At 43.5% G+C, this 19,351-nt stretch overlaps 1 pseudogene; it reads left to right on the top strand.

The window, feature by feature from the left end:
* The first annotated feature begins 18,691 nt into the window (after positions 1–18,691).
* On the top strand, positions 18,692–18,805 carry LOC124778229 (annotated as a pseudogene).
* The last annotated feature ends 546 nt before the right edge of the window (positions 18,806–19,351 follow it).

The following is a 19,351-nucleotide window of genomic DNA, read 5'->3' on the forward strand; positions in this document are numbered from 1 at the left end:
TGGAAGTCGAGTCCATTGGCAGACTGTTAGAAAGTGAGGAGCACAGTCTTAACATTTCGTTAAAATGGTCCTAGCTGAAAGGGGCAGGTCCTTAGTCACGTATTCTCAGCGGATGGGCGTTCTCAGGAACGTTGTCCCAAGTGCAAATGGAAGCCTCACAGAGCCGCTATGACTATTTTCTCCAAACTGAACTGCCACTGTGAGGTGCCTAAGAAAAATTTTTTTCGAAAAAGATACAAATCTGCAAGGGGATGGCAAACACTATGGACTCAGGCTGAGAATCTGCTGAACTCATCGGAGTGGCTGAAGTTTTGGAAGGCAGACCCGCATTAGTTCACCAAAATTATTTTGGTAGCAGTGAGGAAGACTTAAGTGCGTTTTTGCAGCATCTGTCATTGGCTGAAGCATGCAACCACACTCATTGTGGTAATTCCTGCTTTCCTCACATCTCAGACAAACGAGCAGTCCTGGTTAATCACGGCACATTTTTGGGAAGCAAAATTGTTGTTTTTACAAATGTTTAATTGGCTAGAACTCTCAAGGACGGCAGAAAATGGCTGAGAAGAATCAGATGCTGGCTGAGAGAGCATCAATTTTGAGCAGATCAGACGAACACTTCATCTTTGGCTATCTGAGAGGATTTGATCTTAGAGTTGCAAAGAGGGAGGATGTCGTCCTACAGCTGATCATAGACGCCGGTACTGAGCTAACTTTCAGCTGTAGCTGCAGCCATCCTCTGCAACTGAGTCTTGGAACAATGCTAAGAATAAGCCGCATTTGCATGGGTCGTGACGAGGGTACTGCAAAGCAGTTTGTTGCAAGTTCGAGTCATGGATTTCTAAAATGAATTCATAGAACTTGCTAGTTGAAATCGTGTGCTTCGGCAAGGATGTTGGTGAATAGGTGTACTTTCCTAGACTGCTTTCATTAGTCTGTTGACAAATTCTGCCATCAATGGGGGCTTTTCAATTCCATTAATTTGTATCACGGTTTCACCGTGTTCCATTTGTAATTCATTTGATATTTGTGCACTTCATTGTTAATCGTTTGATATATTTAATGACTGAAATCAATTTTAGTAATGAACAATGTTAGTGACCTTTTCGTTCATTTGTAAGCTTAATGAGACTCCTCTCATTGTATCTGTTGGAGCTGTGGTTGGTTGTGTTTAGTTTTAGGGCGCAAAAGCAACTAAGGTCATACGCGCCTATGTCAGAACCTTGTAACACTAGGACGGAAAAGGAGTTAAAAGGGACTACAAGTTAAGCCCAATGGACAGAAGAAAGGACAGCTGTAAACTAGGACTACTCCTTTGAGAAAGGTCCATAAAATACGCCGCAGGGGAAAAGGAGTTCCTGAGCTAAAGATTAGATGTCCTTCGCCATATTGCTGTGACGGATAAAAAGTAAAACGCGGTCAACAGCCCGCGCGTCGTTCGCTAAAACGGCCGGTAACTCAGACGGCAAACATACATCAGAACGTAAGCGGTTAAGAAAAAGTGCATTCGGTCAGGATATGGCAAACCGTCAAATGATGATTACGGTGAGCACAAAGTTGTTGGTAACCCAGGGGTATGCTGAACGTTCAGATGTGGTCTCACACATAGTGCTGACTGTTTACGTGATGTACTGAGGGAACGATGGAATGTGAAGCAGTGTAACCAGTTTCTCCTCACTGGCCCCCAACTGTGGTCTTCTCCTGGGGTCCTATTCTATATCGTTGATACCGATCGGTGCAGTAGGTTAGTCTCGGTAGTGACGTCATTTTCGGTTCTGTATCCGAATGTACAATTCGGAAAGCTGAGACCTGCTACGGAACGGTCCTCGCGCCTACTTTTCGACAACTGTACCGAGAGGTTTTTTATTTCGGTATGGCCCTGTCGTTCGGTTAGCTGTGGTTTATTTACACCTATAATTTGTTTATTTTAAACATATTGAGTAGTTTTAGCTTTGGATTTAGAGACTGTTACTAAAGAATCACCATAGGACACATCCAGTTGGAAATTGAGTTCATAATAGACTATTTTCCTTTGTTAGAAATATCGTTAGGTTAGGCTGTTACTGTGAATAATTACAACATCCAGAAAAAAAAAAAACGTTTTCAGTAAATATTCTCAAAATACCTGTTATTTCTATGCAGTTAAGAGTTTGAAGATCATTAAATATCAAGACATCGGCTCTGGTTACGTATATTACGTAAGTGTTAGCTGAAATTACTAGTGACTTCGTGTACTCTTTTCCGCAAATGGTTTACTTATTAACGGTCGAATCGCGTTTAAAACTTGACAGTGCAAAGGAATTTTGTGAAGTCTGATAGAGGAAAACTTCCACAATTTCATGCATTTACGGATTACGACCGCATCATTCGGCAACTAAGCCAGCCTGCGCCTCTATCGAATGCAATTATATAAAATAATGCACCGAAAATAATGCGAGTTGTGGTTGCGTAGTTGGTAAGGCGACAAACTGCCATGGCGAAGGGCGTAGGTCAATATACTGCAGGATGCAAAAATATTTTTTTCTTCTTCCTGTTTGCAACACATTCTGTGACTTCGTTAATCGTCAAAGTTAAATACTTTTCTGAAAAGTTCGTTGTAATTTACACGAAACAGCGCGCTTTCTCTGTAACGAGTATCTCCGATTTCGTGACTTCCATATGTTTAAGAAATGAAAGATATTACTGTATGTGAAACAACTGACAGTGACATTTATACTACTTCCTGTCACAAATAATTCACCATTTTTTCGGAATACGTAGCGATTTCCGAGAGTGTGGTCAGACAGAAATCTAAGAACACAACGTAAATTACTGCAAATTAAACTAGTCACAATCGTCTTTATATTCTAGCTTCTCGCAAGTATTTATCTGCGATCGAGTCCTTGACAACATTAGACAGAGACGAAAGGTTCCCGCCACAATACTTTAAGACTACACCACCATATATGAAACATTTTGATTCATCAGATGCGTGTTATAAACTACAACGAACTTTTATAGCTCCACTCGCCACACGCTCTCGAAAAGGTGGTTTTTTTAAATTTTATTTTATGAACCAAATCGATGTATCATATAGGGAAGTAGGCTACTTCATTTGGATCTCTAGGAGCGAGCTACAACCACGTTCAATTCATTTCTAATTCTTTGACACTCTTAAATAATTTTTCAGGTTCGTGTATGTGTGTTCCGTCTATGCAACTAATTGAAGGCAGTTTGTTTATTGACATACGCGTTTCGCTTCTTTTATTTGTGAAGCACTTCACGAATAAAGAAAGCGAAACGCGTATGTCAATAAACAAACTGCTTTCAATTAGTTGCATAGACAGAACGAACCTCCATGAATTTTGAAGCAACTAAGGAACGACGGAAAACAGAAAAAATTACAAAATTTTCAGGTGTTCCTATAGATGTATTGCACAATGTGATACTACACTCCATTCCTAACTCATATTCCGAAACGTAAAATCCAAAACAAGCCGTTGATTTGAATGAGAATAAAATGATATAATGTGACTTACGACAGTTTCCGGAACACAATATTCTATCGTTATCATGCACTCATGGAAGCCCGTGGTCAGCAAAATTTTGCTATGCTGTTTGGAATTTGAGGTATGAAAGTGGGTTTATGAAGAACTATTGTTTTTACGGAAAAATCAGAATGTAGTAACAAAATGTTGAGTCAAACAGTGACAATAGTTTGTTGATGACCGAAGCACAATTCGTAGTTGAAGTAGTCGTGAAAAGCCGTGTCGTATATCGGTTACACTCCTATAAAGTGAACACTTCACTTCAGAAAATGTACATTTATTTGCGCAGGAAAGTAATACTTGCAAAAACATCGGATAATATGTAGAACGCAGTTCGTCTGTTTACGTTCTTATTGGCTTCCTTTCATATATTTCGTCTCCCCTTGCAGAAGAACATTAATAGGAAAATAGGCAATGACATTGTGTCAATTTTTCATCTGTCACGGAAACAAAGCAAACAAAATAATAATGATTAATACGACACGAAATTCAGTTCTATAATACGAGTGAGATCGACCACAAAAGGTTATAACTGGCGATGTTCGCAAACGCCGCCTCAGTTCCTCGTCTCCGCGCACGCGCTGTGTGCAGCATATTCTGAAGTTTAGAACTCCACACACTGTGCCATCTATAGATCATTGACGTCATACACATATTCGCGTCGCGGTTGGTTTCCGATTTACACGCAGGTACGAAAGGCGCACGCACATCGGGTAATCTATTTCGACCAGAAAGTCGCTCGTGTGGCTTAAGTGGCAGTTTTGCGTCGCGCTACCACATGTTTCGGCTGATGTGTCAATTCTACAAACGTAATTCTGGACCGACTATATACAGGAAATTGCAGTGCTGACAACGTTAGCGCGTATCTCGTTTCGTTTCATTTGGGCGGGAGCAGTGAAAACAAACGCGGAAGTGTCAGCTAGCAGACAGAGCAGCGAAGCCCGTCGGCCGTTTCGCAGCGGGAGGTGGGCGGAGAGATAAGTGAGCCGGCAACCGCTCTGCTATTCTAGTCCTCTGGGAGGGGGCAGGGAGGGGGGGGGGGCGGCAGCGGCGATATGGCCGAACCAGAGCCAGGCAGGCGCGGACACTTTGCCCAGCTGGCGGACAGCGATGCCGAGCTGTACAAACTTGTCCGCTGTCGACCGAGAACCAACATGCCGCAAAGGGCGACTCTGCTTTCATACGCCGCCGAAGACAGCATCCAACAAACGTCTAACTGGCATGAAGGATACTACTCGCTAGCGTATTATAACGCACTAGCCGAGTGCTCGGCGTTGCCAGCGTATGTGTTTCCGTTTCTCCTAGTCCATCCCCTTTCCCTCTTAACGTCCACCTCATCCAGCATACACACTGTTCGTCTCATCCTGCCCCCCCCCCCCCTCTCTCTCTCTCTCTCTCTCTCTCTCTCTCTCTCTCTCTCTCTCTCTCTCTCTCTCTCTCTCTCTCTCTCTCCCCCCCCCTTCCTCGCCCCCCCCTTTTATCTCCTCCTCTCTTCTCTCTGCCTTTCCACTTCCTCTTTCTCTGTCCGTTTCCCCTCGCGTCTGCCCATGAATCTCTTCCTCCCCCATATCTTCGTCCATCTTCTCCATCACGCTTACCTCAGCAACGCTTAGCCCCTCAGTATTCCTTTCCGGATACTAACTATTGTGCTCCAAACTGGTTGAAATGGTTCTGGGATTTTAGGATCAGTTTTTTAGTGGTGGCTTTGTCCGCTTACGCGTGTAATATTTCTGGCTTTGCAGTCATCATAGTCAGGTACAGGAAGATCTTTTTAGAGCAGTTGAGAAGGCAGCTGTGGCAAGACGACGTAATGCGGTAACGATGACAGATGGTTTGTTCGGTATGGATACCGTTAGTGTGTTGAGCGGTTCTAGGCGCTTCAGTCTAGAACTGCGCGACCCCTACGTTCGCAGGTTCGAATCCCGCCTCGGGCATGAATGCCAATGTTGTCATTAGGTTAGTTGGGTTTAAGTAGTTCTAAGTTCTACGGGACTGATGACCTCAGATGTTAAGTCTCATAGTGCTCAGAGCCATTTGAACCATTTGATACCGTGAGAAAGACCGCCTAAATAGTGGTCCTTCTCCGCGATTGGCTGCTGCATTCGGAAGATGCACACCAAAATGACAATCTTCTATTATGAATATTACGACAAATTAAACAGCGTGTTTACTTGCATTTCGTATTTAAAGGATCTCTCTATAGCGTGCTATCATTCCATTATTTCACAAGTATTAATAACCAGCAGAATAAAGAACTGCTCCTAAACGAGGCAGACGAAGCACTTAGTTCTTCTTCGGATCGCGCCTAACTTACATGGCAGGTGAAGTGATTCGGCTAGAAGTTCAGAGCTGGTTCGACATCGTCGGGGGACAGACATGTCTGCTGCGGTCGGTGTTAATTTAGTCTTTGTTAGTTATGAATGGTTCGTTCGGCGGTCTCGCAGGACGGACATGTCCGCCGCGGTATCAGTAAGGCGTATTTTTGAATGTCTAGTTTGTAAATGTGAGAGCTGGTTGGGAAGCCTCAGAGGAGAGACATGTCTCTCGCGGTATCAGTTAAGAGTTAACTTGAAATGTCTAGTTGAGAAGAGTGTGATTGTAATTACAGAAATACACAGTTAATTATTTTATTCAAAAACGGAAAGTATTTGTGACTCTAAAGTGGAATGTAAATGTGCAGTTTCTCGTGTGTCAATAAAAAAGCGAGTGGCATCCCGTATAAACAAACCGATCGGAAATTAAATCATTTTTAATTAAAACAACAGTTCCTTGCTAAGAGTTTCTTACAGCCTTAAGATTACGGACTCACGACCTACTTGCTGTTTTCTGGACAGGGGACAACAAGTATAGATGACTGCAGGTTGGTGAACTTTTATCAGAACTCATGCATTCCACTCTGGGCTGTGGAAACAAGCAGGAACCTCGCGTGTATTGCCGTCTTCGTACAAATGAGATCCGTGACACCTCATCTGTGGTAACACAGGTGGTATGAAGAAGAGATGCTTTTGAGGGAAGGGGTCCCCCAGACCTCAATACACGTGATTGTTGTTTGTGGGGTTACCTGAAGTCTACCGCGATCGTCCGACCTCATTAGGGATGACTACTTCCGCCGGCAGTTTCTCACTACAACTACTGATGTGCTGAATAGTGCCGCTCGTAGCAATGTCCCTCGACAAAAGGTATTGTTGATTTTTGACGGCCGACATGTTGAGTATTTGTTATAAGGAACGTCGTCTTTGTTTAAAATCAGTTATGCTAATCAGTGCTTTTGTGCCACACTGAAGCGCCATCTGTTAGTCATTTTGTGCACTTTTTTGGTTTGACTAATATGTCATGTCAAGCATGCCTGTCCAGTTTTACGTCAAAACAAGAGACGATCGCATAACGCAACATCAAACTCAACCACACAAGATTTGAGTGACTTAACAACATGAATATTTTCAGTGTCAGGGAATTGCAGTGGACGAAAATGGAACATGTGTGTGTGTGGAAGAACCTTACAAATGAAGTGAAAAAAGTCGTGAGCGGTGTTAGTAATTTAATAATGTTTAATAGTAGTAATTCAAGGAACCGTAAGTGTTTACGTTCTTGGCAAACATTTTTAAGAGGAGCTGCACTGTTACAGTAATCACAGAAGTTGCTTTAAAATAAAGCCTAACACATGAGGTCTAAATAACACTTAATGCAGCCGCAAAGGAACGATGTAAAATCTGCGTTAGTTCTGTAACTGCAGCTGCGGAAACGGGGGCCAAAAACAAATGCATGTATTTTGTCGACAGTGAGAAAGGTCAGTGGTCATGAAATTCGGAATTCTCCTTTCTTTTGGCTGTCGAAAATCAACGAGGTAGCGCAACTCAGTGGGAAGAGAGAAAAACGACCGGACGTGAGTAAATGAATTGCAGACAACAGCTACGGTTTTGTTCAGACGAAAAGGTAAACACTGGCACTGAAATAAGGGCAAGAAAATCGCATTTATTCGCGGGCCAAAAATAACGTAGGGAAGGAAGGGGGTGGGGGAGGGGAGGATGTTAAGCCGTCGTGCGCCTCGGCTGTTGGAATCTGGTTACGGCGTTAGCACCTCGCGGGGTAGCCGCAGGAAGTGGGGAGACGACTTCCATCCAGCAGCTGAGGGGGAAAGGAGCCGTCTGACGCGGGAAGAGCCTTTCTGGTTTATTGGCTTTAGGAGGCCGGAACCCGCGCTGCCGGGCCTGGGGGGGAGGGGGGGGGGGAGGGATGTAAGGAGGTAGGGCGCCTTGTTCTGTAGGCGCATCGTCTGGACGCAGCGGAATTCGGAACTTTAAGGCATAAAAGAAAAGCGAAGCGAATGCATACAGCGCTGTGGAACAGCTAACAGAGTGGACGGCAGACCAAGCTGCAGCTTTTCTCCTGTTATTAAGCCTCTCAAAGCCAGCGAATTTGTTGTCTCAATCGACCACCCGTGGCAGGTGAGTCGACTGCAGCGCCCCTAGCTTTTTATTCCTGTACAGAGAGTCGTCTGTCAGGAATGGTCTTTTTTTTGCACGTCAACGTCAAAACTGCATATTTTGTAACAGTCATCTGACGGCTACGAAGCCTTTCGCGACGTATTTCTTGAGTAAAAATCTCTCGGTGTACATGCCGCGTCAATTCAGGATAAAACTCCAAGCTTTCGACCACAACCTCCATGGTGGTCGTCAGGGCTAAAACTGACTCGTGAACTAGCGAGGTTCCCACTTTTATATGCAAAGGACGGCTTCTGATTGGCTGGAATACGTCATAGCGACAGCGATATGGCGCGTAGTGAAGTGGTGCTCTCTACTTCCATAGATGTAGTTACTATCCCGCGTTGCTTGCAGCGCCATCCCTTGAATCAGGAGGTAAAGTGCGGGAAGTTTCTCTCTGCGATTTTTCTTTATCCAGTGCACTCTTTCAAGTGTTGCTAAGTGCATAGCCGTTGTTTCTGTTAAAGTTGTTATCGCTGAGTCTAATTTCGACTGCTTCCCGGATCAGAGTCCCAGTAATTCGATGCGTGGGCTATTACTCTGGTTTCTTCAAATAAAATCTTATGCTTGTTAAGCAGGCTATGTTCAGCCACCGCTGATTTTTTCCAAATACCTGTATTTCAGGTGGCGTTGGTGCTCGTTGCAGCGGTCGGCAACGCTTCTTACAGACTGGCCCACGTAATTCTTGCCGCACTCTCAAGGAATAGTATAAATTCCCGGCACTCTTAAGCCGAGACTATTTTTGATTGGTCTCAACATTTCAGTATTGTCCAAGAAAGTAAGACACGATGCCGGCCACATACAAGAAGAGGACCACCACATAGCGCGGCTTCCTTTTTGCGGTGCTACAACGAGCAAGATAGCCAGAGTCCTGAAGAGGCAAGGAATAAAACCAGTTTTCCGACCACCTAGGAAAATTAAGGAAATGTTGAGACCAGTCAAAGATAGTCTCGGCTTAAGAGTGCCGGGAATTTATACTATTCCTTGCGAATGCGGCAAGAATTACGTGGGCCAGTCTGTAAGAACCGTTGCCGACCGCTGCAACGAGCACCAACGCCACCTGAAATACAGGTATTTGAAAAAAAAAAATGAAAAAATCAGCGGTGGCTGAACATAGCCTGCTTAACAAGCATAAGATTTTATTTGAAGAAACCAGAGTAATAGCCCACGCATCGAATTACTGGGACTCTGATCCGGGAAGCAGTCTAAATTAGACTTAGCGATAACAACTTTAACAGAGACAACGGCTATGCACTTAGCAACACTTGGAAGAGTGCACTGGATAAAGAAAAATCGCAGAGAAAAACTTCTCGCACTTTACCTCCTGATTCAAGGGATGGCACTGCAAGCAACGCGGGATAGTAACATCTATGGAAGTAAAGGGCACCACTTCACTACGCGCCATATCGCCGTTGCTATGACGTATTCCAACCAATCAGAAGCCGTCCTTTGCTTATAAAAGTGGGAACCTCGCTAGTTCACGACATTCAGTTTTAGCTCTGACGACGACCATGGAGGTTGTGGTCGAAAGCTTGGAGTCTTATCCTGAATTGACGCGGCATGTACACCGAGACAGTTACCTGGCGGTTTGGCAGCTAAACGGGGAAAATGAGGTCAAGCAGCAATATGACTGTTTACGAAGAAATCGGCATGTATTAATAGAATGTAGGGACGAGCAATGATATCTAGATTTATTAATGACAAAGCAATATTCGTCTTGCATGTTCTTAAAGGTCGTATGGTAAATTCCCCACACTCCCTAGAATGCTGAACAGAAAATCTGTGGTGCAAACATTTTGAAACATTAACATTTATTTCTTCAAGAAAGTACATAGAAACATGCTAAACAATATTTAGAAACAGTAAATAGCGACTTCTTAGTTTATGCTATCTTGTTTTCGTTCTAGGTGACAAATAAGATACAAAAATATTTTTCCTGTTTAATTAATCTGACTTACTGTAAAAACAGTTTTCGTTAATAAAACTTTATCTGTTTACATTCTCATTCACGCGTAGCGTATTTGGAAATTTGTTGTAAGGACTATGGGACCAAACTGGTCAGGTCATCGGTACCTAGGCTTACGCACTACCTAATCTAACTTTAACTACGCTAAGGACAACAAACACACACCGATGCCCGGGGGAGGACTAACCAGCGACGGGGGCAGCCGCGTGAACAGTGACATGGCGCCTAAGACCTCACGGCTACTACGCGTATTGTGGAACATCGACAGCGTTCTGCTTTCGAATATTTCGTCTCTCTGTGTGAAAACACTGGGAGGAAAATATATAATATATTACGCATAATATATAATATATTACGCATACGGTAATACATTATAAAAATCCCAGCTATGTCACATCACTTTCAAACTCAAGCAATATTCTGATATGTACAGTCCGTGTATTGGAGCCCTTTGACTGCAAGAATACAGCAACATTAAACGAGCGCGAGGCAACATACATCATGAATTACATAAATTGTTAGAATGTTACTGTCTGTATATATCTTTACGTAAGGAGTGGAGCAGTTGTCATGAAAATACTTCGTCATTTTCTTTGCTCTTAAGATATCGTACATTCCAGGGAAGACAATCGTAATCATATCAAAAAACATTTCACAGTTGTTGATGCAATACAGCTTTCTACATAATGCACAGACGAAGGGACACGGGTAGGAAATTGTTTTTAACAGAGTGGCGTGAGAGTACGGACTGTATGCGCTCTCGAAGTGGCTTCAGGGCTCCTAAAGACATGGCAGTAATAATATTGCTTATCACTTTAAATTCATTCACATTGTGACAGACAAATATCGGAAAAGCTACTAATAGCATTCACAATAATGCTCCAACATTGACTGATCCAATAAAACAACCACAAATGTAGCAAAACCAACTGAGAATGTGATACTTTCCACTACTAAATGATGTCATTTTAGCATCATCTAATATGTGAAATACTAATAAGCAAAGAACATCTGTAAATGTAGTCACGTAATTCTATGGTGCTCAGAACGTTAACGATAACAAGTTGTTTGGGTTGCACTTGTGAAACTAGTTATAGAATGTTTAAAGGCAAATAAGAAAATTCACTGAGATAAAACAAGTATTATAAAAATAAAGATGTGCACCATTGAATTGTTTGACATTTACATGGTTTTATGTAAATGTATTTCACACATGTGACGTTGGTAGAACAGCTCCAGATTTAACGGTAAGTATGTCGTCACTTTTTTTATATCTGTTTGTTGTGTACTGCTTTGGTTGTTTTAAGTTTGACGCAATTTTTTGCCTTTTGCGATATTCAATTGTTACTGTGTATCCGCATCTAACGTGATATGTAAGATCACTAAAATACATTTCCAGTCGCATCCCTCTGTTGCCTATTACAATGCCATTACACAGGATGATACTTCTCTGAAATCTACAATCTCCGACAAGAGCAAAGAAAATTTGACCTGTGAAGTATTTTCGCGCCAACAGCCTTAGTTATGTAATCCGTGTAGAAGAACGGTAGCTCGTTGAAATTTATGCTATAGACGGGGATATTGCAACATATGTAATTTACGCCATTTTCACGATGTACGTAGCTCTCGCGCTCGTTTAATGTTGCTGTATTCTTGCTGGTGAAAGGATCAAATTCATCGATTACGTAAGACTTCTTATGTCTGATATGTGCTAAACCACAGCGTAAGTTATATTATTTCTGGCGTTTTTTGTAGTTTACTATCTCATGTATGGCACGTTAGTACTGTTTTATGGATTCATCTATTTATATCTTTAGTAGCAGGCGATCTGACAAGGTCGAAATTTCAGTGGTGAAAATCATTTCTTCGATCAATGGCGACTCCGATGTCTTCTAAAAAGTTCTACACGTATGCAAATCCCAAACATGAGAAGCTAACAAAATAAGGATTACGTAGGCACAAAATCCATTACTAAAATAGGAGAGAAGTAGGACGAGTACAGGAGTCTTCCCTTGTCAGCATACGACGCACACTTATTCCCGACCAGTGTCGGAACATTCTTCATGAGAAACCTTGACGTTGCCACTCCGTCCCACTGCCTCTACACATGCGTATGAACTCTGTAGGTCACCACAGGATGCTCAAACTTCTCCCATCTTGTCTTCGCGCTCCTTACACGAAATGCATGTTGGCGACAGTAGAATCGTTCTGCTGCTGTCTCTCAAGTGCCAGTTATCTTAATTTTCTCAACAGCGTTCCGCGAAGAGAACCTTGCCTTCCCTGCAGGGACTCCCATTCGAGTTCGCGAACCATCTCCGTAACACTAACATGTTGATCTGACTGGTCGGTAACAAATCTGAAGGCACGTCTCTGAATCTGTATGATGTCTTCCTTTAATCTGCCCTTGTGGAGATCCCGAACACTCTAGCAGACTCAAGAACGGGTCGCCCTAGTTTCCATACGCGGCGTCTTTTACAGATGAGTGACATTCCTAAAATTCTTCCATTAAACACAACAGCGTCATCAGCAAACAGTCGGAGATTGCTGCTCACCCCACGCGTCGTCCTTTTTATGCATATAGGGAACGAGAGCAGTACTGTTTTACATCTCTTGGGCACTCTTGAGGGTATCAATGTCTCCGATGAACACTCACTGTACAGCGCAACGTAATGGGTTCCACTACTTACATACCTGGGAAGCTACGAGATCTATCCAGAAAAACCACTTGTGAGGTGCATTCTGTGGTTAGGCAAAAAAACTGCAGAGCAATCTTAATTTATGGTAACCTTTGTATTGTATGCAAAATGAATAATGAGTGAGTCACGTGAGACAATGGTGCATTTTTTTTAAAAATGGCCGTAGGCCGTACCAGTGTTCACTATGAGGACCACAATGGTAGGCCTAGCCTTGCGACTCACGAACTGGTGATGAAAAACAACATTCCTGAATATCGTTTCACGATCACGAAACTTTGACAACGTTTTCAATTTCACGGAAAAGCACAAAATTTGTGGCAACGAAGGTAAGTGGGTTCCCAAAATCGTAACAGAAGTCCACAAAAAAGACTGGCTTCAGCACTGATCTTCCTCAAGGATTACGAGAAAAAATGGTAAAGTTATCGATTGTAACTTGGTGCGAGACTTACGTGAAGTAAGTCAGTTGTGAAATAAAAATGCAGTAGATTGAATGACGGGACACAAATTCTTCCAAGAAACCAAGGGAGTGTTTGTAAACGCTGTCAGCAAGAAGATCATGGCTACTGCGCTTTGGAACTAAGGGATGGATTCACGTTGATTTTCTTCAACGTGGTACAACAGTTAACTCAGAGGTAATGTCAAACACTGATGAAGTTGAGGCGAGCGACACAAAAACAAGCGTCGGGTAAAGCAGCACAAGTTTTGTTTTTTCGCGAAAAGCCACGTCCACACGGCCAGTCGTACCCGAGAGCTCCTACAGGGTTTTTGAATGGAAGGTCTTTGATCATTCACCATACATGTCTGACTTGACGCCGAGCTACTACCACCACTTCCCAGCAAGGGTGACGTGAATCGTTACACAACGCTTTGATACTGACGCCTAACTGCATGTCCGTATAAATAAGTGGTGGAAATCGCAGGCGGCTGATTTCTATGGAGACGGTACTGAAACGTGCCATGGTACGGTAAGTGGCTCAGCTTGAAAAGCTTAAGAGGGGACCTTCAAAATTTAACAAAATTTGGTTTTCCTATATTGTTAACTTTATTTCAAAAAAGTCATACTTTCTTGATTGCCCCGTATTCCGTATGCTGGGACTTTCGGTAACAGTCTACAGTGGGACACTGTGTCTAACGTTTTCCGGAAATCTAGGAATTTGGAATATGCATGTTACCCTTTACCTGTCGTTCGCAGTATGTGTGAGACTGTGGTAAGCTGAACTTATCGCGGACGATGCTTTCTAAATCGTGTTCATTCGTCTACAGTAGTTTCTCTGCCTCAAAGAACTTAGAATATGCGTAACAATTTAGCAGCAAACCGATGTTAAGGATATTAGTCTAATTTTGCAGGTATGTTCTTTTACCTTTATTGTGTACTAGAGTCACCCGCACTTTTTTACAATCGCTTGGAGCTTTGCTCTGGACGAGAGAGTCGCGATAAATGCAGGCTAACTAAGGGGTCAACATAAAAGCGAATTGGCACACCACTGCGGCTCGTTCCGTTCTATTGACGGCCTGCGTGAATGCCGCCGTTTGAAATGCGTGTTGGAATATTCTCACCAAACGTTCCATTCCGTTCCGCCAAATGTGAATCAGCCTTTATACCCTCCAACAGTAAACTGACGAAGAGGTCCATTGGTGGAGCTGTGATTCGGAGGAACGAACGCCATTTACCGTGAACGTGCAGAGGAAGAGGATCTTATTCGTGGGATACTTCGATACAAACGACGGAAACAAGCAGAGGACCCCATGCTTCTGCAAGGGAGCAGCAACAGGCTTTCAGCGTCAAAATTCTCAGACTGCCGCATTACGTTGCGATGGTGTTAGTGTTGATCTGACAGAGCCTAGTTCTTCCACAGAAGAGAGTGAAGGCCGTGAAGGAACTTTATTAATTTACTGTTCACGAATATGATACTGCATGTGTTAACTTTCAACCCATGTGTTAACAAGTTTCTACGAGATGTCACACTTTCTCCTTTCGAGGTCATCATGGCAACCTTGTACATATATCTTTGTATACTGCACGTGGCTAAAAATCAAAGCAAATACATACAATACAGGGACATACATCCTCATACGTGTGTGTAACAGTGAAAACTAGTACAAGAGAAAATATGTGATGATACAAGCGGGCACGTTCCAGTAAACATGTGCCCACGATCGTACTGTTTGAGAGAATTTTAAATGTCGTTACCAACTGCCACTGACTTCACTATTCTAGTCAGTACAAACTTATTTTTAATGTAAACTTTACAATTAAGTCTTCATCTAACCGAACTCATATTTGACGTAAAGCCACACGTTATTCATGAACCACATATGGTCGTTGGCGGTACTACATAGTCGTCTCATTGGCCACGTTCTTCCAAGAAAACTTTACGAAAGAGGGTATCTCCAGTTTCTGCGGCTAGCCAGGATTGCATCAGGGTGTTCCCCTCGCACAGAGTTACAACACTGTGTACTTGGTACGCGCATGCTGTGTCACTACTGTATTTTCCAACTGATTAAGACATCTGATGCACCAATTCGCTCCATGATGGAAAGGTCGATCGTGGCCAGTTCACCTGACCTCAGTGCCCTGGAATTTTCTGCCTGAGGTTATCTCAAAAGTGATAAGGTTGAATTGAAGGAGCGAATTGTACAGTCTTCTCAAGCTTTTCCTGTATGATCCGGACGGTGTCTAAGGAATTTAGAGACTGGTGGTGTACTGTTTCCAAACGACGAGGACAACAGTTGGAAAATGTCCTTCCATAAATACGAGCGTAGACAAAGTAATATGTGACGTACTGATAGAATGCTGTATTTCTTGTTGAGGTAGACCGCGAGTGAATTTCACTCTAGATGAAAGTGGACGTTTAAAACTCATACCAGCTAGGAATCAACTCGTAACCACACACTATCTCGCCAACAAAAATGACCACTCGTGACAGGCGAGACTATACAGAAATAATACACCAGGGGCGCTGCAGTAGACTTGTTTGCCACAGGTAGTCGGTCGTGACAGCGCACATCGGTGGATCCTGTCGACGCCGAAGACAGCCGATGTTTTCAGATCAGTACGCCGCCATATGCACGGTTGCAATGAGAGCCCCTCTCGTCGGCCGGACGTAGATTCTTCGGACGACAGTTTGTGAAATTAAAACCAATTGTTTTATTCGCCCGAACTGACCGACGTTTTCACACTCGAGATACGGACTGTCAGAAACTCATAAGTTTAGTCCAGGAATTTGCGGCTACCGAGGATGAGAAATTGTAAGTAGGCTGTTTAGGTTTTTATGTTGGTAACGCCACGTAGCGCTCTGTGTGAAAATCGCTGACTGTGCAGTGTGCAGTCTGTGGCTGGTTGGACCCATTGTTGGAATATTCGCTATTGTAGTGTTGGGCAGTAGGATGGGAACAGGGCGAAGCGTTGCGCGGTCGGAGGTGAGCCGCCAGCAGTGGTGGATGTATGTATATATATATATATATATATATATATATATATATATATATATATATATATATATATAACTATAAGCCAGGGGTCTCCAAACTTTAGTCCGCGGGCCACATTGACTCCTCCACGAAGCCATAAGGGTCAAGATCTACCTAGTGGGATTGAAGCACCCTAGCACTCCACAATCACCGTAATGTAAGGCTAAAGGAAAGATGAAATCGCAAAAATCTAAGGTTGTGGGAATAGCTAGCACTGAAACGAACTACGATTTTTATTTAATTACAGAATTTTGATTGGTGGACGTACCTGACCGAAATTCTGGCTTATTTTATTCTGGCGAATTTCACCGACAAGAAAGTATGTCACTGCACATTCTTCATGAAAGCGTTCTGCAAAGTTAACGATATCTCAAAATCATTGTTAGCAACACTATTACTGCAATACGTAACGTAGGTGGAGTATGTCAACGCATTGTTATTTCAAGCGGCGCAACAATAATTTTTGTTATGTAGTCTTGCAGCGAGTAGCAGAGCCAATGTCGCGCTGTACTGGTCGCGATAGGCCTCGAAACTCAGTTGTTGGCAGTATAGGTACCACCTCAAATATTTGGCGGGCCGGACACCGGGGATGTCCGGCCAGCTAACGCGGGCCTGTTTGCCGGCTCTCGCGGGCCGTAGTTTGGAGACCCCTGCTATAAGCCGACGATCTGGACGTGTGTCCGCCAGAGAAATGAAATTTGTAAAGATGAATGTCATGAATTGAGATATATATATATTTTGAACACTATTACGGTAAATACACTGATTGTTCTCTATCAAAAACCTTTCATTTGCTAACTATTCCTATCCGTAGTTAGTGCCTTCAGTAGTTAGAATCTTATTTAGCTGGCAGTATTGGCGGTCGCTGTATTGGAGTAGTTCGAGTAACGAAGATTTTTGTGAGGTAAGTGATTCATGAAAGATATAGGTTATTGTTAGTCAGGGCCATTCTTTTGCAGGGATTTTTTAAAGTCAAATTGAGTTGCGGTAAAAATAGTGTCAGTTTAGCGATCAGTTTAAGTGAAGAGAGAGATGTCCGAGTACGTTCACTTTTACTCGGCTGTCTTTGTATCAGATAACGTAGAATTTTACCAGCACAGCCATTCACAATTTTTCTAACGGGGCGTTTCAGAGTATCATCATCGAACTGTATCTCAGAATTTAAGGATTGAGATCACACTTTAGTGGAAAACGAGAGGTAGTCAAAATGTTTACCGGCGTAAATCGAAACCCACCATAAATATACATATAAAATAAAATTGATTAAGAGGAAAGGGTGGCGTATGTTGTGCTTTAATTTACTGCAAATTGATATTTTTTTTGGGTTGTGATAGTGATCGTTGACTGTATACAAATTTACTATTACTTCTTACTGGCGTAGTTATTCCAGTAACATGGTGATACTATCGTGTGAGGTGGTTTGAAAATGTATTTGTTTCCGCTATTCAGTGGTTTAGGTGTTCAGTTTATCTTACTCTGAAATTTCTGTTAATCTTTCACTCATGCTCAACGACTGTTATTGGAGGTAATTGACATATGTTTATTTGTTGTGCAGAATGTAACCTAGTTTTTCAGTATCCCAAGCATCGTCCTGAGTGTGAAGCAGAACGTCCGTCTTTTCGTCTCACATTCGTAGAACTTGTTTGGTTATTATAGCAACTGAAACAAGGACTACGGTACTCGCCAAGTACTTTTCGAGGCGAATGTAGCTCAATCACGTGAGCTGGGCGTCGTCTTAATAGCTACAGCGGTAATACAACAATCGTCCCCAAGCACAGAGGCGTCGTTGCACCCATCCCAATAAATCAGGTTCTGAATCAACCTCCTTGATATAACGATAGCGCCAAAAACTGTCTAAGGAGATGTGACGCACTGTGACGAAGCAGTCGACCAATGTCATCGGACGACCTCTGGCGACCGTTATCGATGTCACTGATCGCAGTGTATAAGGGCGGCCACACGCAACTGCACGCTTGACAAGCATGCTTGCTCAAGTGTATTTGCTCAACCATGCTTGAACGTGCATGGGATAAATCTACGTAAGCAGCCGGACTGTGGAAGCGTCTTGATGCTTGATCGAATTTCGATCATGTATGCTTGTGCAAACGTTCAATGGTGTGTACCGCGAATAGAGAGGTTTATGCAAGCATGTCAGTGATCTGATTCGATTGAATTTTTATTTGCTTCTGTTAAATTCTGTAGATGTAGGTCATGCCTAAGAGCTCAATATTACGTGCTAGACAGTTTCCGTAGCGTGTCTACCGGCAATAATTAATATGCGATTGTTTTCGTTTCTTTAACCACTCAACATATGAAGTTCTCTCCTGTTTTTCTTAAGAAATGCAAAAGAAGGCTGCCAATGCCAGCGCTTCATCGCCTGAGCTCGAAATTCCTGGTAAACGAACAAATACCTTTTAGAGGTATGCTTGAACCGTGTGGAGGCGCAATGATTTTGTGCACGCTACAAGCGTGGTTGTCAATTATGCAGTTACATGTTTGGCCTCCTTGACGGTTATGATGCGCCGCATTTACGTCAGTAGTCAATACTGAACAGGCAACGGCCTTGCCGCAGTGGTTATACCGGTTCCCGTGAGATCACCGAAATTAAGCACTGTCGGGCGTGGTCAGCACTTGGATGGGTGACCAGGCCGCCATGCGCTGTTGCCATTTTTCGGGGTGCACTCAGCCTCGTGATGCCAATTGAGGAGCTACTCGACCGAATACTAGCGGCTTCGGTCAAGAATACAATCATAACGACCGGGAGAGCGGTATGCTGACCACACGCCCCTCCTATCCGCACCCTGCACTGAGGATGACACGGCGGTCGGATGGTCCTGGTAGGCCACTCGTGGCCTGGAAACGGAGTCAATACTTAACGCCGACAGCGAATTAACTGGTTTGTCGCCATTTGTCCGCTTACATAAGTCCCGTGACAGGACGCCAACTTACAGTCTCCGGGTAGGCGTGGAGCAGTTTCAGATTCGTAAATGGCGTGAAACGCGGCACCGCGAAGTTCGCTCGAGCGTAACGGGACGCGTGCTATGCAGGCGTCCGGAAGAGGAAGCGGTAGCGGCGGCGGCAACAGTCGATCCATCGATCTGCCCGGCGCGAGGCCAGGCTGGCCAACCGCAGAGCGCGGTCGACGCGTCTCGCCGGGCCGCATCAACAGGTCGCCGCACTGCACCGCACCACACAGCGTCTCCAGCTGCGACA

The sequence above is a fragment of the Schistocerca piceifrons genome, chromosome 2 (assembly GCF_021461385.2).
Source record: "Schistocerca piceifrons isolate TAMUIC-IGC-003096 chromosome 2, iqSchPice1.1, whole genome shotgun sequence".
NCBI classification, from domain to species: domain Eukaryota; kingdom Metazoa; phylum Arthropoda; class Insecta; order Orthoptera; family Acrididae; genus Schistocerca; species Schistocerca piceifrons.